The sequence below is a fragment of the Zea mays genome, chromosome 2, assembly GCF_902167145.1.
Source record: "Zea mays cultivar B73 chromosome 2, Zm-B73-REFERENCE-NAM-5.0, whole genome shotgun sequence".
Lineage (NCBI taxonomy): Eukaryota > Viridiplantae > Streptophyta > Magnoliopsida > Poales > Poaceae > Zea > Zea mays.
In genome coordinates, this window is record NC_050097.1 from 102199226 (window position 1) to 102213140 (window position 13915).

Here is a 13915-nt window from a genome sequence, read left to right on the forward strand (position 1 = left end):
CCCTTCTTATCATTTCTTTTGAGCTGGCTGTAGAGAGGAACAAACTGAGGATTTGTCCGGCATTGGCCAAACCATGCCAGCGGTGTACACTTGTTGTGGCTCAATGTCCGAGCCACTTAGGTCACAATCTACCATATGGACGTTGTGACGAGCCATTTTAGTAGTGTCTTTGCTTCGTCTTTCACAAGCCAAATCCCTCAGGTGTAATTGAGCTAGCGTAAAAAATTGAATGCCTTCTAATCTTTATTTTAGGAAGTATCGCATTCCATTAAAAGTTAATCCTGCTAGTTGTTTTTCTACAAGGTGAATTTGGAAACATCAGTTTCTTGTGTCTCGGAACCTCCAAATGTAGTAATTAACCGACTTGTCCTTCTCTTTCCACAGAGGTACTAGGTCTACCAAGTCTATATCATAACCGCCAGAGAAAAAATGATCATCAAATTTCTGCGCTAGATCCCCCATGAAAAATAGAGTTAGGAGGTAGTGTGGCGTACCAAGCGAATGCAGTCCAAGTTATAGACAATGCAAATAAACGGACGTGAATGCCTCTGTATCATGCAATTCTCCTAAATGTGCTAGGAATTGGCCTATGTGCTCATGTGTGCTTATACCTTGATCACCCAATTTTTTTGAAAAATCGGTTACTCTTATTCCTTGGGGTATAGGTGGTAATCAAATCGACTATCATAACGTTTCTGATATGTCTGTCCCATTGGGGTCATGCTAACTCCTAGCTTATCTCAAAACACCCCAGCTATATCTTTCCTTATTATGTCAATGGCGGTAGGTGGGCGTTTGGGTGTTCTGTTGCCTCCTTGCCATGGGTTTGGGTTCTGTAGTGCATTAATATTTGCCCTTGGCAACTCATGCTGCTGGTCTTCATTTTGCGGCCTCTTGGGCGGGCCGAAAAGTGCTTGCTCCCACACATATGTGGGGCAAAACTATTGAGAGCACCTAAAGGGCGGGGGGGTGAATAGGTGATCCTGTAAAATTCAACACTAATAGCCACAAAACTTAGTTATGAAAGTTAGAACGGCTAAGTAGCTTGAGACGAGCTCCTGTGAACACAGACAATCAAAGAGAAAGCACACAAGAGACACGCGATTTAATCCCGTGGTTTGGCCAAGTAACACTTGCCTACTTCCACGTTGTGGCGTCCCAATGGACGAGGGTTGCACTCAACCCCTTTCAAGTGATCCGATGATCGACTTGAATACCACAGTTTTTCCTTTCTTAGTCTTTCTCCCGTTTGCGAGGAATCTCCACAACTTGGAGCCTCTTGCCCTTACAATGATGATCACAAAAGAAGCACAGAAGTAAGGGAGGGGAGAGCAACACACACAAGACTCAAATCCACAGCACAATCACGCACACAAGTCACAACTTGAGCTCAAAACACAACGCACGGAGTTCTCAACTCAAATGGATCTCAAGTCACTATTTCAAAGAATTGAATGCGTGAAGTTGGAGTCTTGGAGTCTTAGAATGTTTCTCGTAAGCTTGGGTGGCTCCTCCATACGCCTAGGGGTCCCTTTTATATCCCCAAGGCAGCTAGGAGCCGTTGGAGGCCAACAAGGAAGGCTATCCTTGCCTTCTGTCGGGTGGCGCACCGGACAGTCCGGTGCGCCACCGGACAGTCACTGTAGACGGTCCGGTGTTGATCTCCTTCCTATTCTGGCGTAGACGACCGTTGCATCTCTGGGCCAGATGGCGCACCGTACACTGTCCGGTGCCCCCTGCCGACCGTTGGCGCGGGCCACGCGTCGCCCGCGGATTACGCGGCCGACTGTTGCGCTGGCGACCGTTGGCTCACCGGACAGTCTGGTGCACCATCGGATAGTTCGGTGATTTATAGCCGTACGCCGCCGATTTTTTCCGAGAGTGGCCTGTTCACCGAAGGCTGGCCTGGCGCACCGGACACTGTCCGGTGCACCACCGGACAGTCCGGTATGCCAAGCCGAGCTGGACTTTGGTTGCACCAAGCCAAGTCTTTTGCAATTCTTTTCTTTTCTTCTTTTCTCTGTTTCTAGCACTTAGACAATATATGTTAGTACTCCAAAACAATGTACTAAGTCTAGAAACGTACCTTGTTACATGATTTGCACTTCTTGCTTGTTTGGCACATAATCAACTCACTTAAAATGTGTTGGACATTATAGAAATGGCCCAAGGGCACATTTCCCTTTCAATCTCCCCCTTTTTGGTGATTTATGCCAACACATCAAAAAGCAACAAAAATAAGTGCAACATTGATGCAAATAAGGACCAAATTGTTTTTGACTCTAATTTGGCATATTTGGATCATTATTTGCCACCACTTGGTTTGTTTTTGCAAATCAACTTCATTTTCCTATCTCTAAGTCAAACTCACTTGGGCATAAAAAGAGATATTCCAAGAGTGAAATTGATCAAGATCCAAAAACTCCCCCTTTTCCCATAATCATAAATTCTCCCAACAAGAGACCAAATTTTGCAATAAGAATATTTTGGACAAGTCAAGAGTTCTAACTCTATTGTTTTCAAAATTCACAAGTGATAGCTGATTCATTTGCTTTGGCCTTAATTTCTCCCCCTTTGGCATTAAGCACCAAAACAGGATCATTTTTGGCCCTTTAACCCCATTGCCTCACCAAAAATGTCAATTAAGAGCAAAAAACAATAAGAGCATAAGAATGAACTTGGAGGTGAGTACACTAATACCGGAGTGCAGTGGAAGTCTTTGCATGGTCCAAGTTCACCTTTTCCCTTTCAATGCACCTTTGAGACTACATCAAGTAACTCAAACACAAGGGTTAGTCTCAAAGTGTCAAGTTATAACACTTCTCCCCCTAAATATGTGCATCATTCACACATGGACTTGTGAGGTCTGGGGATCCCTTGCACAACTTGAGCACCAAAAATAAACAACAAATTTCATAAATGCATAAAGTAACATGATCAAAGGCATAAAACACATGTATGCTATAGATCAATCCAAGTTACGCGAATCTAAGACATTTAGCTCACTACGCAGCCTGCAAAAGGTTTTCTCATCTAATGACTTGGTAAAGATATTGGCTAGCTGGTTCTCGGTGTTAATATGGTACACCTCGATATCTCCCTTTTGCTGGTGGTCCCTCAGAAAGTGATGCCGGATGTCAATGTGCTTAGTGCGGCTGTGTTCAATAGGATTATCCGCCATGCGGATTGCACTCTCATTGTCACATAGGAGTGGGACTTTGCTCAGATTGTAGCCAAAGTCCCGGAGGGTTTGCCTCATCCAAAGTAGTTTTGTGCAACACTGTCCTGCGGCAACATACTCGGCCTCAGCGGTGGATAGGGCAACAAAGGTTTGTTTCTTTGAGCTCCAAGACACCAGGGACCTTCCTAGGAATTGGTACGTCCCTGATGTACTCTTCCTATCAACCTTGCATCCAGCATAATCGGAGTCTGAATATCCAATCAAGTCAAAGGTAGACCCCTTTGGTTACCAGATCCCGAAGCAAGGCATAGCAACTAAATACCTAAGAATTCGCTTAACGGCCACAAGGTGACATTCCTTGGGGTCGGATTGAAATCTAGCACACATGCATACACTAAGCATAATGTTCGGTCTACTAGCACATAAATAAAGCAAGGAACCTATCATAGACCGGTAAGCCTTTTGATCAATGGACTTACCTCCTTTGTTGAGGTCGATATGTCTGTCGGTTCCCATCGGTGTCTTAGCGGGCTTGGCATCCTTCATCCCAAACCTCTTGAGAAGATCTTGAGTGTACTTCATTTGGGAGAGGAAGGTGATGTCCTTGAGTTGCTTCACTTTGAACCCAAGGAAGTAGTTCAACTCGCCCATCATTGACATGTCAAACTTTTGAGTCATCACCCTGCTAAACTCCTCACAATACTTTTGATTAGTAGAACCAAATATTATGTCATCGACATAAATTTGGCACACAAAAAGATCACCATCACAAGTCTTAGTGAAAAGAGTGGGATCGGCTTTCCCAACCTTCAAAGCATTAGCAATTAAGAAATCTCTAAGGCATTCATACCATGCTCTTGGGGCTTGCTTAAGTCCATAGAGCGCCTTAGAGAGCTTAAACACATGGTCGGGGTACTTGTCATCCTCAAAGCCAGGGGGTTGTTCCACGTACACTTTCTCCTTTATTGGCCCATTGAGGAAAGCGCTCTTCACATCCATTTGAAACAACCTGAAAGAGTGGTGAGCGGCATAGGCTAATAATATTCTAATAGACTCTAGCCTAGCCACAGGAGCAAAAGTCTCCTCGAAATCCAAACCTACGACTTGGGCATAACCTTTTGCCATAAGTCGAGCCTTGTTTCTTGTCACCACCCCGTGCTCGTCTTGTTTGTTACGGAACACCGGACAGTCACTGTAGACGGTCCGATGCCGATCTCCTTCCTACAGTCCGGTGCCCCCTGCCGACCATTGGCGCGGGCCACGCGTCGCCCCCGGATTGCGCGGCCGACTGTTGCGCTGGCGACCGTTGGCTCACCGGACAGTCCGGTGATTTATAGTTGTACGCCGCCGATTTCTCCCAATAGTGGCCTGTTCACTGGAGGCTGGCCTGGCGCACCGGACACTGTCCGGTGCACCACCGGACAGTCCGGTGTGCCAAGCCGAGCTGGACTTTGGCTACACCAAGCCAAGTCTTTTGCAATTCTTATCTTTTCTTCTTTTCTCTGTTTCTAGCACTTAGACAATATATGTTAGTACTCCAAAACAATGTACTAAGTCTGGAAACGTACCTTGTGTCACACCCGGATTTTAGGGGGTCCAAAACCCGGGCGCGAACATAATCACCAGGTGTGCTGGGACCAAGTCTCACACATATGATGATTCATGGCACAGGATCGAATGTCACATCTTTACTACATAACAGGAGTTCTATACAAAATAAATAAATAATTACATTATAAGGAGACAACGGTCCAGCAACCCAAAGTTGACTGGGAGACGACGGCCTAGATCTCTCTCACGAACTCATCCCAGCATCCTCCATGCGCCTCATCATGTGGTACCTGTTCTTGACCTGTGGGGGGTGTGAGACAGCAAGAGTGAGCTCACATACGTTCATCGCTCAACAAGTTGTGGGGAATAATGTGCATGAACTCGCCAAAGGTGGGAGATCACGTGAAGTGTAAGGCTTACCAAAGAGGATGGTTAGAGCTGAGCATTGCTTTTAAAGTTAGTCAAAATTTTATTAGCAGTTACTAAGTATAAGTAAATACCAACCCAATTTAGTAGTAGAACAAAAGTAACAACATCACCTGCGATGCAATGCATATGACAAATTGAATTTAGTTCCATAAACTAATCATGTGAGGGTCCGAGCTGCTCATGACCGTGAGCACGGCTAGTATACCAGTTTTACACTCTGCAGAGGTTGCGCATCTTTACCCACAAGTCATGTTACCCATCTGCCAAGGGATCGCGACTTCCCATACACCTCTACCGAGGAGGCGAGGCAGGGTAACACTACGAGGCCTTTACAAAGTTCCACTAGCTTCAGAAAACCCGCTACAGTTTATAGGAAGCTCCAATGCAGGTTTCTTGCCTGACCGCCATCGCAGCAAAATCAACGAAGGACCTCCCTACACTGACCACTCCCCTACTGCCCTTGCCCCTTTCGGGTAAGGTAGTCCTCCACTAGCTTTCCTAATTAATCAGCCCAGGGCGTCCATAAACCCTTGTGGTAGCACTGTTTTCCCGGGTGGTCGCTCCATGTTCCAATTAACATAATGATCTTATCATGAACAGTGATAATAAGCAGATAATAAAAGTGTGATCATGAATAATGTATCTTCATACCCAAACCCACATAAAGCACTAGCAAGTACTACCCAAAAAGTTTAGTGGTAAACAAGGTATAAAGATAGACAAACTAGGGTAACCTATTGGGTCCCATCAAAATTAACCTATGCAGATCATTATGATTAATTAGAACATGAGTGGGTAAAAAGAAGTGATCAAGGGCACAACTTGCCTAGCACTTGAGATTCCAGTTACCAGGGTGATTCTTCGGATCCTCGTGACCGCACTGCTAGTGGTAGCAATACAAGCAAACATGGTATAGATAAAATTAACATCACACCAAACATAAGAACTGTAATATCCCAAAAAAATGTTGACCAAAAGTTAATCTCTGGTGCGTGGATGAGGTAAAGGGTTGTGGGCCATTGGATGCAAAGATAGAAGTCATCTGAGGCGTCGTTTCTTTCTCCCACAAAAACCCTAGGTGGCCACCCCTTTTTTTCCCTTCACCCCCCCCTCTTGGCCGCCACCCCCTTTTCTCCCCCTTGGCTGGACGCCCCCTCCCCCTATGGCAGCCATCATCCATTGCTTCCTCCCCCAAGATCTTCCCCTACGCAGCAAGGATCGAGAAAAGGAGGGGCACGTTGAATTGAAGAGGAAGAGAGGATCAAGGAGATGTTCTTCCCCATCTCTTCTTGAAGATTTCTTGGGGAAACCCTAGGTATGGATGAGATCCTTGTTCCTCCCTGTAATTATAGGCTTTTGGAGGTTGTGGATCATGGGAATTGAAGGATTAGAGGTTGGATTTGATGTGGGGTTAGGTTTTGATCCCGAATTTAGTTTTCTGCAGAATGGCAGATTCGACAGTTTCTGTTCATGCCAGTTTTCCGTGGTCTTAGTGGCCTCAAAAAAATGAAAAGTCTATGTATGAGTCGTAGATGATTTGTAGATCTTTCCGTGGCCGCGAAGAACACCTCAATCGGACATCCGACCAGAAAGTTATTGCAGTTTTACTATAGCAGTTTTTCAGTCTCATAATTCTGTGCAGAATCTGTTCTCTTAAGATTTAGGAAATTTTATCAACAGAATTAAACTGTGGGTTGGTAAAAGAAGTTGTAGATAATTTCATAAGCTTTCCAGATTGTTAAAGAGTGCATTCATATGATTTGTGAAACTCCAGTTATGTTTGTTTTACTGTGGCTGTTCCTGTTTACCTGACAAAAATGAGTGGGTCTGTTCACTGGTGGGTTTCATCTAGTAAATGGCCGAATTGGCTCTTCCAACTATGGAGACTTTTGTAGAAGGATAACAGTTCTTACTTCCAGCAGAATTTCATAATTTTTGGTTCAGTAGTTTGGGAGATATCGAATTTTAAAGTTAACCATACTGCTGTCTAAAACAGGTTCAGTCAGTTATCTTGTTAGATGTTTTAGAACTTGTAGATGGCAGAATTTAATTATCTATTGAATACTAAAGTTGTAGAGTATTTTGTGTAGATACTCCTAGAATATTTGTTTGATATCACTGCTGTTTTAATTTTAAAGATACAAAATTAACAAACAGCGTTGTTGCTGTATGGCATGTGGTTCAGGGTGGGAGTCTTTCCACTGGGTCTTGGTTTCAAGTGTAGGAGTGTTTTGTTGATTGATGGCAAATGTTTGTGAAATATTTGTACTAAGTTTTATGCCCACTAGCAGGTGGCTACACTCCAGATCATGTCTAGTACATTTCTTCTTCTTCGATGAAGGCAAGTGAATGTAGCGGTGGTTGCTTCCGTTCTGACCTGTTATTTCTATTGCCTACACTCTAATATTCAGAAGTATCAGATTCTTTCATAATTGGACTCTATGGTGATGCTTTACTTGCTTGCATTATACTGATGCTCAATCATATATTGATGATGATTATGATTTGAGTATGACTCACGAGATTAATTCACATATCTGAAGGTAAATGAAGTATTATTTGAGGTTGGTATTGTATCTGAAGGTAAATGAAGTATTATTTGAGGTTTGTGTTGTATCTGAAGGAAGTGAAGTTTATTGATAAATGTAGCATGCCATATACATTGCATGACTCATTTGCATATGAAGTTTTGTCGTGACCTATGGTCCGACCGTACCGGTACAACTTAGCATCGTACGTTGCCCGAGAAGGGGTACGATGCGGCTTCATACCCTTAGAGGTATGAAGGCAGAGGACATATGCATTGCATTCATATGCATTCATTGAAGTGATATTTGCAGATGATGTGGTTTTATACCCCCAGAGGTATGAAGATAGAGTACCTACACATTGCATTCCTATGCATACATTGAAGTGATATTTGCAGGTATTGTTGACGCAGGGAAGTGTTATAGAACCTATTGTGGTTGTTCGAGGAAATGAGATGGTATTGGTTATAGTGGGACTACTGAGTTCTATATCTACAAGTATTTCTGATTTTTTTTATTGTTGTGACTCTTTTAAAATGTTGATGAATTCAATTTGTGGTTTAGATATCTCGTCAGAACAATTAGCTTGCTGAGATGTTTCATCTCACTCTTGCATTACTCAATGCAGGTGCTTGTTGCTCATCAAGGGGAGTGGGAAGTAGCAGCACATCCACCTTCACTCTCATAATAATGCAACCCAGACACAGCCATGATTTAGTTAGAAACTTCTTGTCAAAGGATGTTTGTTTTTAACTAGTCGTGCACACTGATTAATTCAGTTCATTGTTGTTATGGTTGTCTTCCCATTGCTAGCAGATTCTTAATGTCTTATATGTTTTCTTATCATGATATCTATTTATACTTTGTTGCTTCCCCCGTTTATGCAATTTTCAAAGGAGATGCTGTCGAAATTTTATATATGAATGTTAGATGTGTAGTTTAGTAGCATCCTGGGGTGTTTGTGGATCCCGGGGTGTTACAGTTGGTATCAAAGCATAGGCTTTAGATTCTTGGCAATTTGAAGATAAATTTGACACACTTGCACATATAGGAAGGGTATGGGTTCAAATATCTTTGATATATATTAATGTCTTTGGAGTGCAGATGACAATAGTTTCACCCCTCCCTATTCCTTTACGGTGATGTGGTAAGTTGTTTATGGCTTAATGCTTGATATAATTTATTTCTGAAATTTTGATATTGTTTTATTAATGCGGTAGGTATCGCTGGTCATTGGTGAGAATGAAGTTGTTATTATGCTTGTGATATACAAGTATGCCTATGTTGTTTTCACCATGTTTTTCATGGTTGAGTTTTATTACAATAATATTGTTATATATGCTTGATTGTGGATGTTTCTAAGAGGAGTGTGAATTGCGTGTTTTGGGGTACAAGGTAATCATCAATTTGAATTTAAGTTGTTGAGCGGTTGGTGGATAGCTCCAACTATCATTGCAAAGAATGATTGTTTATGTTGAGAAACCAGTTTTGAAAGAAATGAATATTGGTACTTTATATGGATTTTTGGGGGAAGTCTTTTCATAGCCAGAATGGCTTACATGTCTCTCTCATATTGTGTGTTCTAGTTGCCACAAAGCCTAGATGTGGTTTAAAGTGGTTGCCTGTTAGTCATACTAATTGTAGAATAAATCTTTGATTCTCTTGATCCATTGATTATGTATTGATACATTGAGGATCTGATGGTTCCCTTTTCGATGCATGCTTGTGGAGCCATTTTTTTAGACCACCTATCTATTGGTTTGAAGGAAGTCCTTGCCTAGCCTAGAGTTGGTTGGGTGTGGCTAGTCACCTACTCCTAGATGATGTGGTGTTTACATCAGCTTAATATGTTTGTCAAATGTGTGAAGGATTAGGGGTTATTATTATTGACTTTGTATGTCTGGTACTTTGAGTGCATCGTATGATAGAATGAAATGTAAGTTTCTGAACTACAGTAGATGAAGACTTATATTATGTGTAGGTTATCCTTACTAGTTGGATATTTTTCTTAGTTGAGATGTTGAATGAAGTATAGTGACATGGGTTAAGCAAGTATTGTGTTGTTGTTGGGCTATCAGTGCTCTATGTAGAGTTTTTTGGCATTTCTTCGAAAAACTATGCCGCACAAGATGTTATTGGCTTCTTTTGGCTTTATTGCTCCATTAGTTCTATAGATTTTCTCCCTTTTGGTGGGGTGCAAGGAATGTTAGATTACATGATTATCTTTTCATGATGGCAAGAATAAGGTTTAGGAAGATTAGGAGTTTTGTTCCAATGGAACTACTTGTTTCATGATGCTTTAAGGTGAGGTGTTTGATCTTCTTATACATTCGTCGGGTGTAGATGTTTCACCATTTAATTAAAATTAATGGTTGAAGTTGGTAAGGGTTGTGCTTGGTCCATATTACCCCTTCATAAAAGAGTGTTGTCTTAAGACATTGATGTTGATGTATAGCTGCATCCAAATTTGATGGTGTGAAATTGTAGTGTTGATTGCAACTATGACATGCTTTGAGCTTCATTACATGTTGTTTCATGCTTGATGTCAGGTCGTGTAGTTTCCTTAGACAATTAGTCCAAGGTAGAAGTTCTTGTGTTAATTAAGACCAATAATTGATCCATGTTTTGAATTGTGGTGCTATATGGGGTACCTTGGGTGTTTTGCTTGGAGTGGCCGAATTCGAGGTCGAATTCTTTTTAAGGGGGGTAGAGTGTAATATCCCAAAAAAATGTTGACCAAAAGTTAATCTCTGGTGCGTGGATGAGGTAAAGGGTTGTGGGCCATTGGATGCAAAGATAGAAGTCATCTGAGGCGTCGTTTCTTTCTCCCACAAAAACCCTAGGTGGCCACCCCTTTTTTTCCCTTCACCCCCCCCCCCTCTTGGCCGCCACCCCCTTTTCTCCCCCTTGGCTGGACGCCCCCTCCCCCTATGGCAGCCATCATCCATTGCTTCCTCCCCCAAGATCTTCCCCTACGCAGCAAGGATCGAGAAAAGGAGGGGCACGTTGAATTGAAGAGGAAGAGAGGATCAAGGAGATGTTCTTCCCCATCTCTTCTTGAAGATTTCTTGGGGAAACCCTAGGTATGGATGAGATCCTTGTTCCTCCCTGTAATTATAGGCTTTTGGAGGTTGTGGATCATGGGAATTGAAGGATTAGAGGTTGGATTTGATGTGGGGTTAGGTTTTGATCCCGAATTTAGTTTTCTGCAGAATGGCAGATTCGACAGTTTCTGTTCATGCCAGTTTTCCGTGGTCTTAGTGGCCTCAAAAAAATGAAAAGTCTATGTATGAGTCGTAGATGATTTGTAGATCTTTCCGTGGCCGCGAAGAACACCTCAATCGGACATCCGACCAGAAAGTTATTGCAGTTTTACTATAGCAGTTTTTCAGTCTCATAATTCTGTGCAGAATCTGTTCTCTTAAGATTTAGGAAATTTTATCAACAGAATTAAACTGTGGGTTGGTAAAAGAAGTTGTAGATAATTTCATAAGCTTTCCAGATTGTTAAAGAGTGCATTCATATGATTTGTGAAACTCCAGTTATGTTTGTTTTACTGTGGCTGTTCCTGTTTACCTGACAAAAATGAGTGGGTCTGTTCACTGGTGGGTTTCATCTAGTAAATGGCCGAATTGGCTCTTCCAACTATGGAGACTTTTGTAGAGGGATAACAGTTCTTACTTCCAGCAGAATTTCATAATTTTTGGTTCAGTAGTTTGGGAGATATCGAATTTTAAAGTTAACCATACTGCTGTCTAAAACAGGTTCAGTCAGTTATCTTGTTAGATGTTTTAGAACTTGTAGATGGCAGAATTTAATTATCTATTGAATACTAAAGTTGTAGAGTATTTTGTGTAGATACTCCTAGAGTATTTGTTTGATATCACTGCTGTTTTAATTTTAAAGATACAAAATTAACAAACAGCGTTGTTGCTGTATGGCATGTGGTTCAGGGTGGGAGTCTTTCCACTGGGTCTTGGTTTCAATTGTAGGAGTGTTTTGTTGATTGATGGCAAATGTTTGTGAAATATTTGTACTAAGTTTTATGCCCACTAGCAGGTGGCTACACTCCAGATCATGTCTAGTACATTTCTTCTTCTTCGATGAAGGCAAGTGAATGTAGCGGTGGTTGCATCCGTTCTGACCTGTTATTTCTATTGCCTACACTCTAATATTCAGAAGTATCAGATTCTTTCATAATTGGACTCTATGGTGATGCTTTACTTGCTTGCATTATACTGATGCTCAATCATATATTGATGATGATTATGATTTGAGTATGACTCACGAGATTAATTCACATATCTGAAGGTAAATGAAGTATTATTTGAGGTTGGTATTGTATCTGAAGGTAAATGAAGTATTATTTGAGGTTTGTGTTGTATCTGAAGGAAGTGAAGTTTATTGATAAATGTAGCATGCCATATACATTGCATGACTCATTTGCATATGAAGTTTTGTCGTGACCTATGGTCCGACCGTACCGGTACAACTTAGCATCGTACGTTGCCCGAGAAGGGGTACGATGCGGCTTCATACCCTTAGAGGTATGAAGGCAGAGGACATATGCATTGCATTCATATGCATTCATTGAAGTGATATTTGCAGATGATGTGGTTTTATACCCCCAGAGGTATGAAGATAGAGTACCTACACATTGCATTCCTATGCATACATTGAAGTGATATTTGCAGGTATTGTTGACGCAGGGAAGTGTTATAGAACCTATTGTGGTTGTTCGAGGAAATGAGATGGTATTGGTTATAGTGGGACTACTGAGTTCTATATCTACAAGTATTTCTGATTTTTTTTATTGTTGTGACTCTTTTAAAATGTTGATGAATTCAATTTGTGGTTTAGATATCTCGTCAGAACAATTAGCTTGCTGAGATGTTTCATCTCACTCTTGCATTACTCAATGCAGGTGCTTGTTGCTCATCAAGGGGAGTGGGAAGTAGCAGCACATCCACCTTCACTCTCATAATAATGCAACCCAGACACAGCCATGATTTAGTTAGAAACTTCTTGTCAAAGGATGTTTGTTTTTAACTAGTCGTGCACACTGATTAATTCAGTTCATTGTTGTTATGGTTGTCTTCCCATTGCTAGCAGATTCTTAATGTCTTATATGTTTTCTTATCATGATATCTATTTATACTTTGTTGCTTCCCCCGTTTATGCAATTTTCAAAGGAGATGCTGTCGAAATTTTATATATGAATGTTAGATGTGTAGTTTAGTAGCATCCTGGTGTGTTTGTGGATCCCGGGGTGTTACAAGAACAAACTGGATAGTAATAATCTACACGTCGCTACGAGATCGCGGGATCGAGAACTACTAAGATCGGAGTTATGATTACGGAGTTATGATTGTATAGAAGATTTGTGTGATTAAAATATTAAACTATATTATAAATTGGTTAATATAAATTATATTTTATATTATTCTATAAATAATTATCTCAACTTAAATATAAGTTATAAATTGACCATATATTATATTCTAGTAGATTATAATGATGAGTAGTTTAACGAGACTAACCAACATAAGTTAAACAAAGATCTAATTATAAAAGAATGGGACATGGTATAATAAATGCTATTATTTCATAGTAAATATTTATACGAGACTAACGCAACTTGAACGGGTCAAATCGGAGTTATAACGGAGGAGTTATCAATTTCTTAAGGTTTTATGTATTTGATACGAGATTAATTAAGAGATAAATTTTAATACCATTTTCATGTCAAAAACAGAGATACAGGGGGATAACAACATTATTATAGGATTATAGGAATTGGAATGGATTAATTTGGACTTCATATGAATTTCCTATGAATTAAACAAATTCTAGCCTTTATTTTTGCATTAAAAATCATTTTCTAAAACCATTTATCTGATTTCTTAACTCCTTGGACTGGGCACACTAATACAGGAAACAGCAGGGACTTTTGCGCGAGAAATCTGAGACCCAATCCATAGTCATGGGTGGACGGCGGGTTAAATCACCAAGACTCCAAGGACTCTTTAGAAAGTTTTCCACGGCGAAGGAGGTACGGGCCAATCTGTGCCGTTAGATCGACATCCTACGGTCTAGATTAGACCTAATCCTACCGAGACACCAGAACCGCCCGATGAACGATCGATGGCCCAAATCAGTTCTAATCCTCACTTAATCTAAGGCGATCTTCAACAAATGAACGGCTCGCGATGCCCAGCCGTCGTCT

The 13915-nt window shown here is 41.2% G+C and overlaps 2 long non-coding RNA genes across 2 annotated transcripts; both read left to right on the top strand.

Moving 5' to 3' along the window:
• Positions 1–6280: 6280 nt before the first annotated feature.
• Positions 6281–8493, top strand: LOC111590877 (uncharacterized). Its single transcript, XR_002750015.2, has 2 exons — positions 6281–6476; positions 8318–8493. It is a non-coding gene; the product is annotated as an uncharacterized lncRNA (long non-coding RNA).
• Positions 8494–10576: 2083 nt separating this feature from the next.
• LOC111590878 (uncharacterized) lies at positions 10577–12789 on the top strand. The gene is made up of 2 exons (XR_002750016.2): positions 10577–10772; positions 12614–12789. It is a non-coding gene; the product is annotated as an uncharacterized lncRNA (long non-coding RNA).
• The last annotated feature ends 1126 nt before the right edge of the window (positions 12790–13915 follow it).